Source organism: Mustela nigripes, chromosome 12, assembly GCF_022355385.1.
Source record: "Mustela nigripes isolate SB6536 chromosome 12, MUSNIG.SB6536, whole genome shotgun sequence".
Lineage (NCBI taxonomy): Eukaryota > Metazoa > Chordata > Mammalia > Carnivora > Mustelidae > Mustela > Mustela nigripes.
This window is the reverse complement of record NC_081568.1, coordinates 59,038,216-59,060,636: the sequence shown is the minus strand read 5'-3', so window position 1 is coordinate 59,060,636 and position 22,421 is coordinate 59,038,216. Positions and strand designations below refer to the sequence as shown.

The following is a 22,421-nucleotide window of genomic DNA, read 5'->3' as shown; positions in this document are numbered from 1 at the left end:
ACCTGAAGCTTGGGTCTCTTTCTCCCTCAGGGGCAGAAACACTGCTAAATTTCACCTTCCTCACAATTATTGCTGCTACCTATGGAATAATCTGGGCCTCATGTGTAAACTCGGCTTTGGCTCTGAAGAGCCTCAATCAGCTGATGGTTTGTGAAAGGAACATGGGCATCAGGGGAGGGAGGCCATGGGCTGTTGAGCCAAGACTGGAGCCTGACTAGCCTTGCCCATGTGTCTTCCTGGAGCCAGCAATATGGGGAATAGTCATCTTTCTGGAAAAGAACCACATCGATATTCTGGGTGACTCTTATGCATGTAGGGACAAGTCTTGGAGCTCAAAGCCAGGAAAAAACAATCAGGCCACACAAAGGATCAAGGCCTTAGAAAAATCAAAATAATAAGCAAAAACCAGCGGTACTGGAGAAAAACCTTGGGGCTCATACTTCCAGAGGGAATAAGTACTCTGCAGGCTGCAAGAACGAGTGACTTTTAAGTGGAAGGGGCACACCCACGGTCCTTTCTATTCCTCAGTGGACACATAAGGAGGCTGCGCAAACCTGCTGACACAGGCCAGCCAGTCATTTGCTGAGGGCCCTGGGCGACCCACTTCACTTTTCTGAGCTGCCATGTTCTTTCACCTTTGAAATGGTGACAATAATATCTCCCTAACTTGAAAAGAACTCTTAGTAAAATCAAATGAGACATGACACACAAAATGCCTAGCGCCATCTGGAACAACAGAACAGCAGCTCAATTAATGGCACTGTTTCATTTTCACTGCCGTTTGGGTTATTCCCGCTAATTTTTCATTCTGAGACCCAGAGTTCAAATGTACTCTATTCTACCCTCCTGATCTTTCTGCACAAAATGATATGTCTCCTCTCATTGGAGGATGGAAGGAAACTACCTTCTCTCATTAGGCACCTGCTAAGCCATTGACCCATCGTGTGGATGATAACACAGTGACTTTCCCAAAACCACACAGCTAGTAAGTGGCAGAACCAGGGCTGTTTGGTTTTAAAGCCATGGTTTTGAACCATGCCAAAGGGCTCTTCCTGGGTCAGAAGAAAGAGAAGGGAGCTACCCCCTGTTCCCGAATCTCAGAATGGAGGGTCTCCATGAACGTGAATGCTCTTTTGTCCTACTCGTGTCAAGAAGAAATTCTAAGTGGTAATAAAGATCTAAATCCTCCTAGAGTTATTTGCCAGCCATTCTCAGGGGAGACAGACCCCAGAGAGGAGGTCTGAAAGGAAAAAATTACAGAACACTGGCAGATGGAGAGAGGGCAATGAGACGAGACAGCTGGGAAGTGAAATGTTCCGAGTGAACGGAGCCCACCGGCCTGCCTGGGGAGGGAGGCTTCTTCCTACCGAGATCGCGCAGCTTCTGCACCAACACAGCCAATACTGCAAGGTGTTCTTAAGGCTGCTCAGAAGGGGCAAGGGTGCTAGTGTTGACAATAGCCACCAAGTGCTTTTTATAAACCAGTTTGCTCATTTAATCCTCCCAGGCATTGCAATGTGGCTATCATTGTCCCTGTCTTGCAGATAAGGAGACCGAGGCTAAGGCTGGCAAAAATGCTCTCCCAAGGTCACTTGGGTCTAGCACTTTGTAAGGGCTAGAGTGGGGATTCCACAGAGGGACGGGGGGTTCCAAAGCCTGGCTAGTTCTCACTACACATGCTTGTTTGCTTTCGCTTTCTCCAAACCTCCATATGCCCGTTAGCCCTACTCGTATGGTCATTGCCTGCTGCTTGTAACTGGGGCAGGACAAGCCTACCACTGCCATGCTCTATTTCTGATAATCCTTCTTGCTCAGCAAAACGTGGCCTGTCTGCCTTGAAGGGCCAGTCTGCTTTGCTCTAAGATGCTGGCCACATCACCGCCCTAACCTTTCGGACACCTCTTCATGCAGGTAGAATATCAGGGAGCCATGGGTTCATCAGCTTTCCAGGCTACATAAAATCAGGGTCTTCTGTCAGGGAGTTTGGTGTGTCATTTTACCTCTGTGCCTCAATTTTCTGCTCTGTAAAATGGGTCCTTAGAGGGGACCACTCAACAGTCAGGGCTAAATGACATCATTTGGGTGAAGTGCTTAGCTCCGTTCTAGCACATGGAGAGTGCTTTAAAAATGTTAGTCATTCGTCCACAGACCTGAAGAATATAGAATCACACTGTGCTAAGGCCTGAAGACTCTTAGAAACCAATTAGTCCCTGACTCTCTCACTTTATAGAGAAGGGACATCAGCGCCCCCCCCCCCCCGGCCAAAGTAAAGCAACTTTTCTAAGTTTTCACAGCAAGGGGCAGTGATGACTTAGAACCTGTTCCTCTAATTCCCAAGCATGTGCTTCTTACCCCAGGGTAGGGGATCTCAACCATAAGAAGTATCAGAGTCACCTGGAGATGGGCTAAAGCAGAGAGTGCTGGCCCACCCCACAGGTTCTGGTTCAGTAGGCCTGGTTAGGGTCTGATAATTTGCATTTCTGTCAAGCTCCCAGGTGATGCTGATTCGAGGTAGTAGGTTCCAGAACCCTACCTTGAGAACTGCTGTCCTAGGGTCTACAGACTCTAATACCTCATGGGGCCAGGCAGGTAGTTAATGTTAAGAGGTGAGCTAGGGGTGAAAAGCAACTGAAAATCATTGCCAGGCCTTGTGGGAATAGCTGCTACTCCCTAGCATGGGACAGCCTTGTGCAGAAATGCAGATCCTCTGCATCCAGACCTTCCACTTTAGAGAACCCATAAGTATGTCTTTGTTTATGTGAAAACTCCTAGCATTTAAATATGTGCATCTAATTCACAGTTTAGTATATGTGCTGCCAAAGCGAGCAGTCTAATTCACATTTTAAGCAAAGTATTTGGGGGCGCCTGGGTGGCTCAGTGGGTTAAAGCCTCTGCCTTCAGCTCAAGTCATGATCCCAGGGTCCTGGGATAGAGCCCCGAATTGGGCTCTCTGCTCAGTGGGGAGCCTGCCCCCCCCCCCCTGCCTACCTCTCTGCCTACTTGTGATCTCTGTCTGTCAAATGAATAAATAAAATCTTAAAAAAAAAAAAAAGCATTTGGACCAAGAAAGCATATCCATGTGCTGAATCTGGCCCACAGGCCATGAGTTTAGGATGTCAGTATTGCTCTGTCCATGGGGCAGGATCTGAGGGTGGGACCAACCCTACAGACAGCTGCTGCTTATTCGGCAGAAGAAATCTAAGCCAGAAATCATGGTTTTCCCCAAAAGGGAATGTACAAATGAATATTTTAATATCTGTTCATCTAATTCACATTCCTGAGGCATTCTCCAAAGCTGAAACTGAACTTCACACAGGTATATTACAAAGCAGGTATATTGCATTTGGCCTGGTGAGAAGAACTCTATGCTACTACCCATTTTATGGAATAGAGGAACTTCAAGGGACATTCAAAGCTATGCAGGCTCTCCAGCTCATCCTAGGACATTCCTACACTAATTCCTCTTTTAGGGGGTTATTGATATTAACAACAATATTGTATGTATATGATTTGCTAGGTATTTTACATGTAGTATCTCACTTAATCCTAACAATATTGTGAAGAAAGTGTTATTATCTCCGTACTTCGGCTGAGTAAGCAACCCTATACTCAGAGAGATCGGCTGTCCTGGTCAATGATGGAGGAAGAGCTCACACCAGGTCTTGGGAGCATTAAAGATAGGTAACCTTCCAGCAGGTTGATTGGTGGTTTGACTGGTTCTATAGTCTCCCTTATGTAAAGGTCAGAGATTATCTTCTATTTCCCTGTATCCCTTACTCGGCCAAAGTCAGAGCCTGCCCATCTCATATCTGCAATGCATGAAAGCTGCAGTCCGTGGAATTAGCCCCATCTTGGAGAAAAATTTCTCCTCATCAGCAGAGGGGATCTGGGGAGGGAAAATTACAGTTTTCTGTAAAATATGGAAATAGATGCTTACAAACAAGTTCAGATTTATGATAATTTCCTGATACCTCAAACATCCCACTTGAACATCTGTGTGGTTCATGGGTGAGTGCATGAACTGTTGCTAATCAGAAATGAATTGTGCCAGTTCCACAGACCTATGTTTCTTGCATTTTTAGATTTTTCCCTCCCACCCAGTCTTCCTCTAAGTTAATTAGACCATGAGAGAGGCATGGATACTCTCCCCTGATTCAGAGTAGCCAGAAATCACTGCGCAGAGAGAACAGACCAAGGAAAATAGTGTTTTCCTTGCCTTGACAGTTCCTCCACTCTCTTCTCCACCCCCTACACCCACACTGCCATAAATAAGATATACTACAGACTTTCTCAGGTGTAAATGAGTGAATCTGCTTTCTGACACCTTGGAAAAGGTCAAGAGAGAAAGAAAAAAATTAAGAGACAGGCCCTCATCCTTCTCATGTTGAACTTCCTCCAATCCCATGAACAGCAGCCGTGGAACTGTTATTTTGCAACTGTAGAACAGATGTGAGGCCCAAATGATATGGTGGAGTTTTATTTTCGAGTGGTGCACTCGAAATTGGGGGAACAGATAGGGCTTGACATTGATGGGCGACAGAGTTCCTGTTGCACAGCAATCCTGCTGTTAAGCATGAGCTGACATAGGTAGGCCTGGAGAAGTGGGGCTCTCTTCTGAAGGGACCTGTCCCCATCTCATCCCTCAACTTGGAGAAAGCTCATGGTATGAAATGTCTGCTAGTTTCCTGCAGCTGCTCTTATGCCTCCAGTCTGTTTTCCACACAATAATCAGAGTGATCTTTTCCAGCTTGAATAGAATCATGTCATGTCCTATGGAAGATTTCAGTGGTACACATAGCCCTTAAGATAAAGTCCAGAGTCCTTAAGGTGGCCCAGGATTCTCCCTGGTATGATTCTCTCTTCCCTCATCATGAGTCACATCCCTGGTACACCCCATTCTAGCTCAAGGGTCTTCAAATAGTCACTTGCCCTTGCTCCACAGGGCCTTTGCTCCTGCGGTGACCAGTGTCTAGAACACTGTCACTCTACTTTCTGCAGCCTTCATACCTCAGCCTCCACAGACCCCAACCCTAACCCTACCCCTCCTTTCTTTTCATGGCCTCTTCTTATACCACATGCTTTCCCTTCAGAGCGCTTCTTCAGTTTTTAATGAAAGACTCAGTTGTGGGTGACCTGATTAATACCTGCCTACACCACGGAACCACCACTCCATGAGGTCAGGCTCTCTGTCTCCTTCTGCTCACTTCTGAACACTTCGACTAATCATGGATCAGGGTTCCTCATCCTTAGCACTACTGACATTTGGGGTTGGATACTTCTTGGTTGGAGTAGGAGGGACTGTCTTAGAGGATCAGCAGCAGCCTTGGTCTCTACCCACTAGATGCTAGGAGCAACTCCAAAGTTGTGAAAACCAGAAATGCCTGCAGACAATGCTAAATTTTCCCATGGTGGGGGCAAAGTTACTCCCAGTTCAGATTGACTGGATTAGAGTCTGGCACACAGTTGGCACTTAATAAAGGTCTGGCTCCCATTCAAAGGCCTTTTTACTTTCTTTTGTAAAGCAGGAGATCCCCTTCTAAAAATCAGTGGAATGCTAACAGAGAAAACGGCAGGGTAGGGTGCTGCACCAAGCAGGGGGATGGGCATCCTGGGACCCACCTCCTCACTCTTCTCCCGACCCTCAGCAGTCCCCAGGGACAGCTGGAAAACTCTCAGGGGAACGTGGATGTATAGGTTTGAGGGTGAAAAAACAAAAGATGACTCCACCAGGTAACCTTGATCAAGGCACCTAAATGCTGAGAATCTCCGTTTTTTTCCATCTGTAAGTTGGGAAATGACGGTCTCTACCTTACAGGTTTGTGCTAAAGAACAAATAAATCAGTGAAGGTGAGCAAAGTATCTTATTCAGTGCCGGGCACATAGGAAGGGCTAACAGCTCCTCTGCGACTACAGGGTGACTTTTTTTTTTTTTTTTTCTTCCCTCCTGTTTCTTATTCGGGAACCTTAACAGAGGGCTGAGTTGCTTACAAGAACTTTAAGCATCTTACTAATTTTACATGAAAATGAATATTTAGCATGGAGATCCCTGAAAGAACCATTTATTTTATGCAGGAAAGAAAAACCAAAGACTTGCTTAAGGTGGCAGCTATTCTGTAAATATTCCTTGAGTGGACTGTAAGGGGTAGGGGCACAGGTGTGCCCCTGCAGGCGTGACCTCCGTGGCTGGAGATCTATAGGCAGGCAATAAAGGTTAGACGCATGAATGAGCATCTGACTGTTTCCAAATATAAAGGCTCCCAGGATCTCTGAATTTTCATCAGCCTGAATTTTCTCTAGGCGCCTCCACACCTGGAGGTGATGTCCATATATATGTCCACAAGCCACAACACTGCAAAGGGCAAGAGAAGTCGTTGTGGAGGATGAGGAACCGAGACTAGGCTGGCAGAAGGTTCAAGTAAGAGGAGAGAACAGTTGTCCGTGACCATGAGTAACACAGGTGGCACAGCTAACGCCTACTGAGTCCCAGGCCCTTCCTTGATGTCCAGAGATAATAAGGTGCAGCAGAATCAAGCCCTTGAGCCGATTGTCATCCAGCAGAGGCGCTACTGCTGGGCGAAAGTGTTACACGTAGGAGGTGAATATAAGAGAGTTTAGGAGAATGGATTAAAGAAAAATAGTAAGTACTCTTCCTTCGTCTGAAATATTAAAATGATTATAATAGCTACCTCATAGGGCGGCTGTGGGTATTGAGTTGATGTAAAGAGCTTGGAACAGGGTCTGCCACATAGTAAGTACTCAGCCGCTGCTCCGGTGAGCATCAGCTCTTTACTGAACACTTACGGCGTGTCTGGCACAGATAAGCACATGTTATCTCACCTTGTTCTCACAGCCTCAGGAGGCAAACTTCGAAACCATCTCTGCTTTACATTTAAGGAAACCATAGATCAGGGAGATGAGAAGCACCGACCTAAGGTCAGACGCCTTAGCAACATAGATCCAGGAAACAAACCCAAGTCTAGTTCTTGGCAAACATGTTCTGAAAGGGTCGTGGACGAAGCAGGGGTGTCAGATTTTACTTAAAGGACCAAGGTAGTACGTTTTTAGGATTTTCAGGCCATGAAGTCTGTGCCACAGCTCTTCAACTCTTCCACTGTGAAAGCAGCCATAAACGATGCAGAGAATGATGGGTTGGAACACATGGCTGTGTTCCAATTAAACTTTATTGACAAAATCAGCTAGTTTGCCAGCTTCTCTAAACCGCTGCCGTATACAGTCTCTCAAAAGATGTCTGCCAGCTGAAGATAACAGCAAAGAAGTGTCAAGACTGATTTAGGTCACAGAATGTCGGCTGGGGCATAGCCTTAGAGAAGTTACCCCTACCCATAAGTGGGCCAGTCCCTATCTAGTCGTCAAACCACCCCTCTCCTCCCCCAGGGTCCAAGCCGCAGTGTCTGCAACGCTGTGGCAGGTGAGGTGGCGAGAAGCTAATCCATGATGGAGAAGTTTCATTTGATTTCTCTCTAAGTATGTTTGAATTATTAAGTGTCTTGCTCATTAAGTGAAGGATGCTGTTGCAATTCTATCACTGAAGACAAAATTGCCATTTAAATTGAGTTTTGCCAATTTAGCTAATTTAGTAAGTGGGCATTGCCATGTCTTAATTATTATCCTCTGATCACACATTACTCATGGGAATGACACAGTGTTGGTGCTCCACAGATTAATCTACGTAGGCTGGAGCGCACCCTCCTTGGAGGTTTGCATGGTCTGGGGAATGTTATATCCTAGAGTGAATAGGAGGCCAAGCCGGTTTCTCCGGTGATGATATCCAATATTTGCTAATTCATAGAGAAAAGAAGTCTGAGAATCACCACAATAAAGACCTGCCGATTCTCTCTGCCCCCCTTACCAAAACACACAAAACAGATACTGTCGTTCATTTCGATTATCTTGCCATCGGCTCTAGTTCCTTCTCTTGGCTCTCGGCCTGCTATTGACTGCCAGTGAGAACCTTTGACAAGTTGTTTCACCTCCTGGTGCCTCAGTTTCCTCCCCTAAAACTGTCAGGCAAATTCAGAGCTGGGACTAGAGGTTGGCAAGCCAAGTGCCCTGAGCTTTGTGACCCTCCTTAATGTTGCCTTTTGAAAATGCTGTACTCTGGGCCCTCGCTTGCAGCAACCTGACCCCAGCTCTGTTATGGAGGCACAGACATTCCCTTCCATGTAAAATGACGTCCGGCAGTGTTATCATTCTTGGGTCTCTTAAAAACACTCTGTGCTCCTGGGGTTTGATTCTGTGTATATCGTCAAGATGCAGACTCTGTTAATTTTTGTTCTCTGTCTCCTGAAGGGCAGACAGGTGGTTTTGAATATTTTCAGACAACTGGGGAACTAATTTGTTCTTATTTGCAAAAATACTTAGGAAGCAGAAAAATACTTCCTTAAAGTTGTTTATTCCCTAAGAAAAAAAATTCCTGCTTTAACCTCTTAAAGCGTATCTGACTTGGCCTTTTATTAGTAGTGTTGAGAGGCGTGAAACTGTCGCCACTTAAGGATGTGGCTGATAGAGAATGCTTTTTTCTGCGTGCTCTGCTGAGTAAATGTCATTCCTAATTATTATTTATCTGCAGGACTTTTGAGTTATAATGTCTCGTTCTACCAGAAATGTCTGATTTTTGATATTTTTAGAGAACCCGTTTTTCTCCTATGAAGTCAGTGTACTGTGCACAATTTGACAAGCTTTAAGACATAACATAGTGGTTGGAACTCTAAGCAAAATAACACAGTAATGAAGGATGACTTCCACACAACTGCAATGTTCATCACTTCTCGCTATGAAGACCTTCATTTCACCGCTAAGTAGGTAGGACATGATAAAGCACTGACTTCTCATCCCGCGTGTATTAGCATTCGTGTCTTAATGTGGTCTCCCAAACCTTGACCCGATCCTCGAATGGCTGCTGTCCAAAGGTGCTAGTGGTTTTAGAACCTTAACTTCTCCGCTTAGCTGCCTTTCAGCCTGCCAGACCTTGGTGACTGAGCACAAATGAAGGGAAAGAGAGCTAGAGCGACCTAGTCCTCTGATGGCTCAGCAGGATCAGAAGGACCTGCCTGACATTCAGTCTTCCTACACCGGTGTGTGAGTCGAGATCTTCTCTGCCGGTTTTAAATTTTGATCCGATAATGTGCAGGAGAGAGGATCTCCACTGTGACTCACAGATCTTGGCTCTTGCAGACGATGTACAGATTCACTCAGAGCCAGCAACAGTATGTTGAACTGCAGACTGTCCTTGTACGCCGCGGCTCCCTCCAAGTATGAGGGCTCTGCACAGTGCAGGCCAGTCCTGTAAACTCTGCAAGCTGTCCTGACCGCTGCTTAGCTGCCCGCCTGATGGACTCCCTCTCCAGTGCTCTTTGTATTAGTTATTAGAACTTCCTGAGATTCAACTCCCTGTTTTAGGCCAGTATGATGGTGGCTAAGATTCACAACTGGCTGGTACGATATTAGCTTATCCCTGCCTAGCACCTTCCCTACACAAACCACTTAGCTTTTTTTTTTTTTTTTTTAATCAGAGTTAATATTAAAGCCAGACGGTTAAAGTTGTTTTGGCAACACTGTATTTTATTTACACATTTGCAGGCGATGGTAAAATTAACGTTATCACATAGATAATAACGGGACTACGAATGCTAACTCATGACAACTAACATTGAGTCATAAGCCTGTGAGCCACACTATGCTAACACTCTGCCTGCACTACCCCATTGAATACCCGTGAGTGCCTGGGAGGGCCGATCTCAGCCCAACTGCATTCCAGAAATGAGAGAGGCAAGCTTAGCAAGGTGAAGTGTCTTGCCCAAGGTCAGGCAGCCTGGAAATATAGAGCAGGATTTAGATGTAGGTCTGCTAGCACCTACTGTGTGCAGTTAGGTCAGGAGAAACGTAGATGTTGATAAATGTTGCATTCCTTGCACGCTCACACACATCCCCTTCCTGTGTGACAGCTGCTGTGGTACACACTGGATACCCTGCCCTCAAGGACCTCTGTTTAGTGAGCATGAGGATGGGCAAATCAGTGGGGACAACCCAGGTTGGCATCAGCTAGGATCCACTTCAGGGACAAATACCAGAGTACTTAAAAGGAAAAGTAAATCAGACCAGATCGAGGGTGTCTTCCTGAGGGGAGATAGTGGAGGAAACCTGCCCCAAGAAATTTACAATTCTATTCCATATCCAGTAAATTAAGAACTCGGGAAGTGACACTGGCCTTGTTCTGGTTCCTGCCACCCCACGCCTGGCACCTACTTGGCCCCCTGCCTCAGCAGGTCTCTACCTCAGGGGCACCCCCACAGATGTGAGCTACAAAGCAAATACTGATCCCTGCATGGCACAAACAGGGAAGATTAGCACTCTCTGCCTAGAATGGCTCAACCTAACATAGCCACAGATTCTGGTCAAGCTGAGCAAGGAAAACGGTGAAAAAGCAGCCAAGGTCCCTAAGTCAGCACCCTCAGAGATGACATCAGAAATATGGCCAGGAATGGTGGTTACTGCCTGGAGTACACTTTGTTCATTCTTCTCGGTGATTATACCAAGCCTGGACTCCAGCTGCCCCCATTAATTCCCTGCCTCATAAATCTGCATATTGAAGGAAATCCAAGAAGGGAATGGAAAGGATGGAGACTGCCTGGAGGTTGGGGAAGTGGGTGATTGACCCCAGAACTGTGTGAAGGCTGCTGTGCACAGGTGCTCTCCCGGCACAGCCACATTTCCAGAACAGAGGCCATCGAGGCCCCTTGACATCCACGTACTGCCCCTTCTCATCAGGAAAAAGACCGAATCAAAGAAAAGGGAATGAGCTGGACTAGATACGCAGTTTCTAAAAACTAGACAAATGAGCAGACTGCTTCCCCAGCTGAATGTGATATCGATATTAAAATAAAACGAAGTCCTGAATTCAGGTATGCTGACTCTTGATGCTCCGGATAATGACGAATTTACGAGAACAAGGAGAGTTGACCTCCAGCACTGGTCACAACCTTTGGCTGCACATTAGAATTACCTGGGGATGCCCAGGCTGCAGCGCAAGCTAATGAAATGAGATTGTTGCGAGCAGGGTCTAGGTGTCAGTATTTGCACCGCCCCCAGGTGATTTCAATGTGTAGCTAAGGTTGAGAGCCACCATCCTGCAGGCTAACCTGCCACACTCCAGTAGAGGAAGCTATTAGTAAAGAGAACCTGATTTCCATGGTGACGTGAAGATCTGCTCCTCTCCCTTTCATAGCACAGGAGGAGGTGAATTTAGTGTCCTTGTCCCTATTCCCACCGTGTTTCAGGTGACGGGGCCTCACGTGACAGGGAATCTCCCTTATTTAATGATTGGAGTCATATATATAAGATTATATGAGACATAATCTTGCCTCTAAACACCTTCCGGAGAAACCATGTCTTTGCTGAGAATGAATGGCAGGCAGATGTGGAGTGTGGTGAGGAACATGCAGGATGCGGGAGACTTTTCCGTGAGAATCGCTATAGTTTGAGGAGGCAGCATTGATACTAGAATATTCTGGTAACCCTTCTTGGGATTTGGTTCCTGGGAAACTATGATATCAGATCTCTCCTTTCAAAAAAGGAAAAGAGAAGGAAACCAATGTTCATTTTTAAACACTGCATTTGTGAGTGTGTATTTATAGGAAAATATCAGCAAGGATGCACAGTTCACTTTTAATATTAGTCACTATTGGAAGCTGAAATTTAGGGAGCAGTGAAGGAGACTTGAGTTTTTCTGTGTAACACGTGTTTACAAGGTTTGGATTATTGAAAACAAGAAGTCTATAAATACTGGCTCAGGGGGCTAGGCTGGTTGTCACCCAGAGGTCGGTGCCACATGACCCAGATCTAACCCCCACCTCACCCCGCACCAGAAAACACCTACAGCAAGAGGCTTAGTGAGTCACGCACATCTTTGCTGAGGGCTTCGTGAGGAGGCTCTGGAGTGTATCATGTTGACCAGGCGCTCTCCAGCACCTTCCCTGTCTCTCTCTCCTTACATTTCCCCATGTGGTAGCTACCACCTCTCCCTCCCACAGATCGCCCTACCACAAGCCACCTCCCTGCACCTTCTCTTTCCACTCCTCAACCCTTCTGCAGCCCAGCTCATTCCAGCCATAGTCCCACCTCCTCCATCCCCTACCCCCAGGATCTTCATGCGGTGTCCTCCCCACTTCGCAGAATAAGGGATCTACCCTCCTCATTCTGTGTGTGTGTGTGTGTGTGTGTGTGTGTGTACGTGTGTGCGTGCGTGCATGTGTGCATGTGTGCAGGTGACATTAAAGGTCACATGCTGCTCGTGGATATGGAATTTGTTTCTATCACTTCCGTCTTCTCTCCTTGTCCTATTTTATCCTTCTACAGTGCATTGATCTCCCTCTGATGGTATGTCATTTGTTTATGGCATCTGTGTCCATCTCCCTACTAAAATATAAGCACCGTGCAGTTAGGACTCTGTTCACTGCTATAACCCTGGCACCCAGAGTAGTTCCTGGCATGCAGTAGGCTCTCAGAGCTATTTGGGAGTTTATGAATAAATGAATGATATTTTCTCTGCCACACAGTGATGAAAGAGGAGCAAAGGAAAGGGTTGGCAGGAGGGAAGTGATCAAAGCAGAGGTTCCCTGGAGGAAGGCTTCACACTGTCTCTGGGTCTGGCTGGGAACTCTCTCCTGGATTTCTTGGCTATGTCTACTAGAACCACATCACATGTAAGCCACTATACCAGAAACTTCACATGTCTCCTTTTAACTCTCACTGCCACCCTACACGGTGGCATTTGCCTAGTTTCACAGATGAGGAAACAGGCTGAGAGATCTTTTGTCCCTTTATTACTCAGCAGCTAGAAACAGTGGCAGAATTGGGATTAAAATTCCAGTTGGTCTGATCCTAAAGCACTTTCCATGAAACTATGTTATCTCATAAAATAACCAAATCTCATTTTATAGGCCAGGGGCTTAGTATACTTGAATAGGTGGGAAGGTGGGAAGGATTTCTTCAAAGAAACCCCAAGTTTCAAGCAACCAAGCAATTATTCAATTGCTGAGAGATGGCCACATTAAGACAAGACCCTAGGAATGGCTCTGATGTTTGTGTCCTTTCCATGGACCTACTGTGGATAGCAAAGCATTTCATTGATGGCTTTTGTTAGCAAAGGGCTGATTTGAGCTGAGTCATCCTTTAGGTATTCATGGGGAGGCTAGGCTCTGTACGAAGGACTCCATGATTGAAAGCATCCCATATAAGTCTTAATCCTGAGATTGAGGATCTCAGTAGCACAGTGACTTCACTAAATGAGCTGACCAGACAAAGACATTTTCTCTTTTCCAGGAGGAAAATGAGCTTTCATGAATTCACTTTTCCCAGCATGTGTGCTCTCCTTTTTCTGGTGAATGCACACCATGGCTGTGTGCAGACACGTCATGTCATGAGGGACCCCCTCCCCCATGAAATTGATGAGGATGTTCTCTCCCTTGTTTCAGGTTTTAAATAAGTATTTTTAAAAATACTTATTTAGGGGCACCTGGGTGGCTCAGTGGGTTAAGCTGCTGCCTTCAGCTCAGGTCATGATCTCAGGGTCCTGGGATCGAGTCCCGCATCGGGCTCTCTGCTCAGCAGGGAGCCTGCTTCCCTCTATCTCTCTCTCTGCCTGCCTCTCCGTCTGCTTGTGATTTCTCTCTGTCAGATAAATATATAAAATCTTTAAAAAAAATAAAAATACTTATTTATATAGCTTAAATGTTGCAAATGCAAGAAGAAAACCAAATGCAAACCTTGATGAATTGCTGAGAGCATGAGAAAAGAAACCAAGAGAAAACGTTGCTCAGAATCTAGAGAAATTCACACAAAACTGTTGTCCACCTGTCACTCTAGGGTGAAGAAGACATAGATTTTGAGAGAGAAACAACCCTTCCTGAAATTAATAATTCAAGGAAGAATCACAAAACTTAATTGCTCCCTGTCAGCCACAACTCACCCTTGCCTCACTTTATTTTGCACAAATTGATTTGGCAGCATTAAATAGCCACCACGTTCATTTTTAAAGGACTTTCTTGTTATCTATAGCCTGTTACTATGTTCATCCTTCACCTCTCGTAAGTAATTCCGGGCAGATTTTTACACATTTGGAGCGAGTGAAGTTCTTGTTTGATGGGAGCAGGGAGATTGTCCAAGATGAAATGTCATCCTGGAGGACACACATCACCACCCCAAGAGCCTCTGAGGCTCCTCAAGCCCAGAGAGGAGGCCAGAGGTGGGTATGAAGGAAGCAAAGCTGGGGTGTTCTCTGAAGCTGTGTTTTAACCACTATTCTCATGTGGCTATTTAATTTAAATTGATTGAAATTTGTCAATTTGTCTGTCAGCCACATCAGCCCCTTTTGAAGTGCTCACAGACACTCATGGCTATGAGTGGCCACCACGTTGGTACCTGTCACTGCAGAAGGTTTTATTGGACAGCATAGGTCCAAAGCTTTCCTCTTCCAATAGGGTGACATCTTATTACTGTACTCATCTCATGACATGATAAGCTAGGTATTCTGCATACAATTTGACATAATCCACTTTGGAAAATCCACATGTGAAAGGCCATGGACGTTGTGTCTGTTCATATCCATATGGGATAGTTTGGTTCATGTCAATAGGACAATAAATGGGGAAGGTTTATCATGCGGCCAAGGATAGATGTGACAGAGAGAGAATACTGGTCCTTGGGGTCTGGCTTATAAATGTTTTATGCAGTGAGCTTCAGAACATCTTTAACCACTGCTGTGCCTGAGCTCCATTTGCATACACGTGGCAGGTGGCCTCTGAGCCTGCGTAGGCTCACTGTATAGATACCGTGATTTACTTGTCAGGCAGAGCATGGTAGAACTTCAGTCTACTGGGCCAGTTGCAGGTTCAAGTTGACCTTGAGCATTCCATTCACTCTTCTCGGGGCACAAAGATAAAAAGAATCCACAGATAGCCCTCATCCTACATGTTTGGCCTTTAACCTATCACCAAGCAAGCCTTGGCATAATTAATAGTGCAGTTATCTGCTAATTATTCCACTATTCAAGCTGCACTAGAAGTATCTGGGGCATAGAGCGAGCATCATGTGAACAATTAATAATTTTCATCACTCAATTACTTGTGTAGTATTTAACCTAATAGCATTACATGTGTGTTATTGGGCTTTGATTGCTGTTTTCTTCCATCCACCCACTCTTGTATAGCTGCTCTCTATGAAGTTGTCATGATTTGTTGACAAATCATGGATTTTTGGGTCTTTTTTAAGTTTCTTACACTTTTCAACAGTTTATATGTATCCGGGCCTCTCCTTTTCTAAAACTTTTCTCTCCTTTGGCCTCAATGACACTGTGCATTCCATGGCATCATGGCCTCTCTTTTGGATAGACCATGCTTCATGTCGTTCACTAGTTTTGTCTTCTGTTGAGCAAAAAGTTACTCTCATAACTTGGATTCACTCTGAGCAGCACATACTGAGGACAAGGAGCTAAAATTGCTCTGGTGGAGCAATTTTAGGCTCCACCAGGGGACTTGACTAGGGGACTTGACTAGTCATATGAGAACAGTGGAGCATTCCAGGGCAGGGCAAGGCACACTTAGTCCCAGTTCATTCAGGTGGAAAGTGGGTGTCCCTGGCCAGCAGCACTGCTACTGGTCAATGCCATTGGTTAGAGAAATTAGTGGTGGGTTTTTTTTGTTTGTTTTGTTTTGTTTTGTTTTTCCAACGTAGGATGCAGGAAGTAGAGACCAGTCTCCTACAAGATGGTGTAGGAGAAGGATTACAAAAATGAGACTGCCCACCAGGGATCACTAGGTATAAGATTTGTGGCAGCAAGACTAACCATAGATCCCATCTGCTGGTAGACTGGGTTTGTTGCCAGCATCGGTTTGGCCCTGGGCAGGGCAGTTTTTAGGGGCTAAGAGTTGGCTAGGAGGGTATAGAGAAATTCCAGGTTGACAGCCTCATATTCCTACCTCTTTTTTTCCTATATTTGTGCCCTCTATACCACCCATCTTTGAAAGTCTTAGGGATCTGCGAATTCCCACAACCACTGAAACCCAAGGAAGATTCCTGCTGACCATATCATCTCATCATCTGAAATCAGCTAAAGACATTTTCCTCCATATTTCATGCCCTGATCATATGGGATTATACCTTTGTTGTTATATTTTATTTCCTTTCCTCCTGAACCCCACACTTAGTTGGTTACCAAATTCTGATAATTATATTAAACATCTTTCTGATAGGCTCCTCAGGCCCTTAGAGTAGTGGTTCTCCAAATCTGGTCTCTAGACCAGCAGCATCAGTACCACCTGGGAATGTGTTATAAATGTAGATTCCCAGCTCTCACTTACAGATTCAGAAAATCTACAGATGAGACCCAGACATCTATCTTTAATAAGCCCTCCAGGTGGTTCTAATTCATGCTCAAGTTTGAGAACTAGTGCCCTGCATCACAGTTCAAAACTCCTTACAGTGGCCTCCAAGGCTGTAGATGATCTGGCCCCTCCTAATTCTCCAAACTCATTTGAAGCTGCTTTGCCTCCTCATGATTCCAGCCACAGTGACCTTCCTTCAATTTCTGGAAGTGCCCAAGATCTCCTAGCCTCAAGCCTTTGTAAATGCCATGTCCTCCAGCTGGAATGCTCTTATGTTCTTTGCTCTTCTTCCCACTTTTCACATTGCAAGCTCATCTCATCTTCAGATTCTTAGCATGAATGTCATAGAGGTTATGCTTGGCCAACCTCCCAAAGTGCTTGCCTCGCATACACCCTAACCTTTAGGTCTTCCCTATCTCTGTTCCTAAATTGTTTTGTATTACAATTTACAATTGTTTTTCTGTTTACTGACATTTTTTCAGGAAGAAGAACATCTAGACATGGGGTTGTTACCTGTCTTATTCATCCTTTGTTTTCAACATGGTGCCTGAGACACAGTGAGCTCAATAAATAACTAGTTGTTGAGTGAATACATCTAGCCTGCCTTCATCTCTACTTACAGAGCTATAAACTTTGGAGATCTTGGTTTGTTTATTTTCAAATGATCCTCATGGTCCCCTCCAGCTCTAGACCATGGTATGATGAGTGACATATTATATAAGATGATGCAATGAACATTTTGTGCTCTGATTAGATTAGTGCACCCTAACTTGGCCAGACTTTGAGCCAGGTCACTGTTCCCAACTTGGAGCCTTACGCAGCCATCAGATTCATCTTCCCTCAGTCATCATGAGGGACATCTTCCCTCAGTCACCATGACCTGTTTGGATTTGGCCATCAAAGCTCATGAAAGATCAAGGCTTTCCCATTGTAAGGCTCATGGAATTAGGAAAAAGGGCCCATTTGTTAACAGTAATGCCAAGGCTTGGATGGTAGTTCAAAAAAAGTAGAAGGTAAGAGGCTCATTTTGAAGATGTTAACATAAGTAAGAAAAATGATCCTCTATGTAAAGCTCCTTCCTTTTAACAGCAAGGTAGGAACAAGGTGTGCATATAGGTCTGCATATAGCTTCTGAGAAACCTGAAGATGAGCGGTTTCCCTATGGTTCCCCATTGGTCCTTGGTCTGTATCTGTAGGGACTCTTGATCCTGGATCCCTTTGGCCTCACTGGCTTTCCAGACCCGTATTTTCTCAAGGCATCCCACTTGATTTCCTTTGTCAAGGTCAGCTTCAAGCAACTGGTCCAAAAACCTAGGCCAATGATACCCTACAATGGCATTTGTGCCAAGTTATGGGTTACTGCAAACATGGCTACACTCACAAAGTACCTATAAGCTCTTCATAGTTTGTGGAAATAGGAGATCTAAACCAGGGCCTGCTAGGAGGAGACCCCTCTTCTCCAGGGAATCACAACTTGTTAACTTCCAGGAATAATGACAACAACCATAGATAATCTTTATGGAGGACTTACTCTATTGGTCCGGCACCCTGTGAAGTACTTTACACGAATGATCTCTTTTAATCTTCCCAACACAATCCATCTGCTTTACAGATGAAGATGGTGAAGTCTAGAGGTCCCCATGGGTCACATAGCCAGTCAATGGCAGGGGTGGGATTCTACCCAGGACAGCACTCTGACCCACCCATTGCAGCATCCCCATCACCCTTCCCATGAGGCGGTTTTGACTTGCCACTTTATAGATAAGGAAACTGAGGCTCAGCCTGGCCATACCAGGTCCTCCACTCCCTACTATAAAGTCCATTTTGCCCCCTCTTTACTATGTGTTAGACTTTGTGGTCTTCCATAAAAAGAACAGATGGATATAGACAGAGGAGGGTGGTGGAGAGAAAACATCACAGAAGAAAAAAAAAAAAAATCTGGGGAAAAAAAAAGAGAGAAAGAGCAAAGTCTAATGTTATAAGTGGTTAAGTACTTGGAGGAAGCAGTTCGAGACAGTACTGAGGGTTGCCTGATAAGATGGAAGCCTTTGAAGGGAAGACTGAAAAGGAACAATTGTGTCTGGGCACAAACTGTTCACTTCCAGTTCCAGGGGCTTCTGGATGACACAGTTACTAGTGAAGCCCCAAACTGAGGAACTGTAACTTATCCTTCAACAATATGTCTACCTGCCCATATGACAGGCCAAAGAAAATTGCAGTATCCTCCATACTGATGAAAATTTAAAAAAAAAAAAAAGGTCACAAAAGATGGTTTTATGAATTATTCAGTTTTTAGCCGTCTTTTGAAAGAAGTATCTTGGAACCACTGAAAGACATAGAGGGGGCTCTCCATTTCTGAAGCAGAACAGTGTTGCTAATAAGAAGTCTCAGTCCCTTCAGATGAAGAACATGACTGAATGGAGCCAAAGAGATGAAATGGTTGTTCCCCGAGAGTTAAATTATAAATTATTGTGCAAGAAGCAGCTTGAAGATCATCAAGATCTTCAGGTCCTAATTCTTCTTGAGAGAAAATGAATGGAAAAACAAAACAAAACAAAACAAACAAACAAACAAAAAAACCCTATCCTACCTGAGAGAGCAAAAGAGAAATCTGACTTGCAACAAAAAAATGAATTACTAGAAGCCTGGAAGAAACAAAAAAAGTGAGTTGCTAGATGCCAAGAAACTGACAAGGCTAGAAGTTGGCCTTTGAGAAGAAAAGGTAAGAGACAAAGAAGATGGGGGCAGAGGATTCCTATATCTATTAAAACTACTTCCTGCCCAAAGCCTGATGTTTCCTATGCCTGACCTCATTTCCTCCTGGCTCCGGGCCACAGGGCCAGAGCTCATTTGTGTGGACGATATAACACTCATCCCTGGTACTGACTCATCAGATGGCTGTGGCCCACTGGGATTTTCTGGACACCATGTAGGGAGCAACAGAGTGGGAGGATTGCAGGTGCCTCTGCCTCTGAATTCAAGAGGACAAAGCAGGGCAGGAGGAAGGTGAGGGATGGCAGGAGGAGGCAGGGGGGTGTCAGCTAATTACAAATTACCAAGCCCTTTGCAAATACAAGAGCTTCACCTGAATGATAAATGTTATTACTCCAGCTCCATTTTGCCAACTGCGATGTTTCTACTTGCAAATTTAGAGAATTCTCCAAGGGAGCAGCAGATTGCTTATCCCACAAAACTTCCACCCTAGCTCACATCCTGACTGGCAAAGGGCTGCAGGATAAAATTCTTCCTGGCAAACTTTCCAAAATACAAGTTGTGTAACATCTATGCAAATAGCCAAGAATGGAAACTTTTAAAGACATGTTGTAAATGTCTTTACCTAAACAGAGTCATTTTTACTTTATAGCATAAAGCATGTGCACATTCTGTGTCTCACTCAGTCTTCCTAGCCTTCTGTGAAGTGGTATTATTTCCCACTAATCAGATGAGAAATCAGAGGCTCAGAATAGTGTAGATATACTCAAGATCGCAAAGGAACATGCACAAAGCAATGAATAGGGGGAAAATACAAATTTCTTAGGTCAAAATTTCCCTTATGTGTGTGCGTGAGCGCGCGCGTGTGTGTGTGTTTGCCAACATATCACTTTAAACACCAGTCATAAAGGCTGCAACTCTCTCCTGGAATAATTGTTTTCAGTAGATACTCTTCTATAGTTATCAAAGTAACACATAAATGCTGTACAAAATTTAGAAATGATATGAAACTATGAATAAAAAAGCCAAACCTTCCATATAAGATTAACACCTAGACAGCCTCATGTTTAGAACAAAACAAAAAATTTCTCAAGCTGAATCACCCTCAGGCTGATTCTTCTATCCAATCCCACATTCACATAAATAGAGGAAAAGAGAAGGAGCCAGAAAGCCTGTGTGCAAATCGCAGTTCAAAGGCATGGTGTCCTCAGGTAGATGGTTTAGACTCTCGGATCTTAGTTTCTTTTGTAAAATAGAGTAAAATTATATCCGCAAGGTAGGACTGATAAGAGAAATCTACAACTTGGTATTTACAAAGTGTTTAGAAAACCCATGATGGTAAGCACCATATAGGAATTTGTTAGATAAAAGGGTTACTCAATCTCAACGCATGAATTGAAAGTTGTTTTTCGAATGATTCTCCTTGGAAAGCCCCCTGGAATTTATCAGATACTCAAAAGAAATAGGTTATGGCCAATCAAACCACTCGCTCTATTTGAGGCACTCTGGGGAATGAGATGATACAATTTAAGGGAGAAGCAGTGGGTTAGGTTCTGGCTTTAGCACAGCTCTGTATTAGCTGTGTGACCATACACAAGTCGCGTAATCTCTCTGAGCACTGTAAGTCTATAAACTGAAATAACTCGAGTGTTCTTGGAAGTAATGTAGATGATACTCTATAAATTGCAAAATCCTCAATTATTAAGGCTGTTTTCCTCACTGCTGTTATTATTATAAAGTTAACAGCCAATATCTACCTTAATCGAGATAATTAAATGTATTAGGCCTGCTTCTGATATAACAGCAAGGGCATTAAGAAAGCTCTAACTTGGCCAGACAGACTGATTCTAGATTGTTCAGCTAATGGCTTTAGTTTGCTGACATTATTTTTATTCATTAACGTTATTTTTTGGTATTCCAGTGAATATTACTGCAGTTCCACATGCATAAATTAGGGCTCATCTTCTTTGAGGCTTTACCTCTTCATCCACAAAATGAGAGAATTCACTCTTTGGATGCAATAAATACCTTGGGCAATGCAGATGATCTCTGGGTATTCTTTCTGGGAAGCTTTTTCCAAAAGTTGCACCCCAGCTATGCAAATGCCAAAGAGTGACATTACTGCAGTTTGTGTTAACATTCTTTTTCGAAGGTGAGCTGGCATGAAAGGTGAAGAAATGCATGAGCTGAATTGAAAGGCCTTTTGGGTTATGACAATGCTCTTAAATAATATTTGTTCAGTCCCAGCAAGTACATGGCATTCTGATAGTTACAGAAAAACTCTAACCTCCAACCTCTCTGGGACAATTTTTTTTTTTTTTTTGAAGACCATGTCTCCATTCTCAAGTGACCACCATAGTACTATGCTCCTTGCAGCAAAAGGACAAATACTGGGGTTGTACACTATTTGACTGAGGAAATTAAAAGGTCAGCTAAGATCTTGGGAGAAAATTGTCTTTAATGCTGTTTATAACCTGTTCTGGACAGTGGCCCTAATGGTCAGCAAAAGCAATTATCTCCTTGTACTCCATGGGCATTATCCCATCTTTGGAGACACATTCTCCTGAGCACTTACTCTCCATGGAGGCTACATGTGGGCTCTGATGAAATAAGTTTGGGAAACACAGGGTTAAACACAGTTAACCAGACATCTTTATAGGAGGCAGGAATTCGCAGAGCTTTTAAGTTACATGGCAAATTCCTAGCAAAGGAATAAAAGATGCAGAGTTTCCCTCATGAATTTGATCACAAAACTGTTCATCTGTTCATCTGTGGGCCTGAGTTTCCATGGAATGTGTTTGGTTTAGTTTGACTCATCTTTAAAAATATCGTAACAGTTTTCAATTTCTCAAAAGCCCGAGCTTATTTTTCTGGATAGCCTCTCAAAACTTGTTAAGAAAGGAAGGAAGGAAGGAAATATATATATATATTACGTGGTGTTAGAGTAGCTGGTTAGCTCAATTGGTTAGAGTGTGCAGCTAACAATGTCAAGATTATGCAGTGTTTCTTGTTAGGGAAGGATGATCTTAAATGTTATAATCCAAAATGTTATAATCCAAAATCTCACATCAGGAGCAATATGGATTTGATTCAAATCACAAATACAATTCCCTGAGTGCTCTTCCTGTCCCAGACACTTTTCTAGGTTTTCACTGCATTTGTTTTCATTGACCATTACCCGACATGCCTTTTCCTTCATGGCAGTAAGACACTGGCATTAGGACTCTTTCTTGAACATTTGTAGATGGAATTGAAAAAATAACTAAGAGAGATAAATAGTATACTTGCAAAGTTAATAGAGAAAGTATT

At 44.1% G+C, this 22,421-nt stretch overlaps 2 protein-coding genes across 2 annotated transcripts in view; one reads left to right on the top strand and one right to left on the bottom strand.

Moving 5' to 3' along the window:
• DOCK2 (dedicator of cytokinesis 2) overlaps window positions 1–22,421 on the bottom strand; it is a 413,194-nt gene that overhangs the window by 125,202 nt on the left and 265,571 nt on the right. The gene's annotated exons all lie outside the window — the stretch shown is intronic.
• The window catches only part of INSYN2B (inhibitory synaptic factor family member 2B), a 116,028-nt gene that overhangs the window by 31,462 nt on the left and 62,145 nt on the right, over window positions 1–22,421 (top strand). The gene's annotated exons all lie outside the window — the stretch shown is intronic.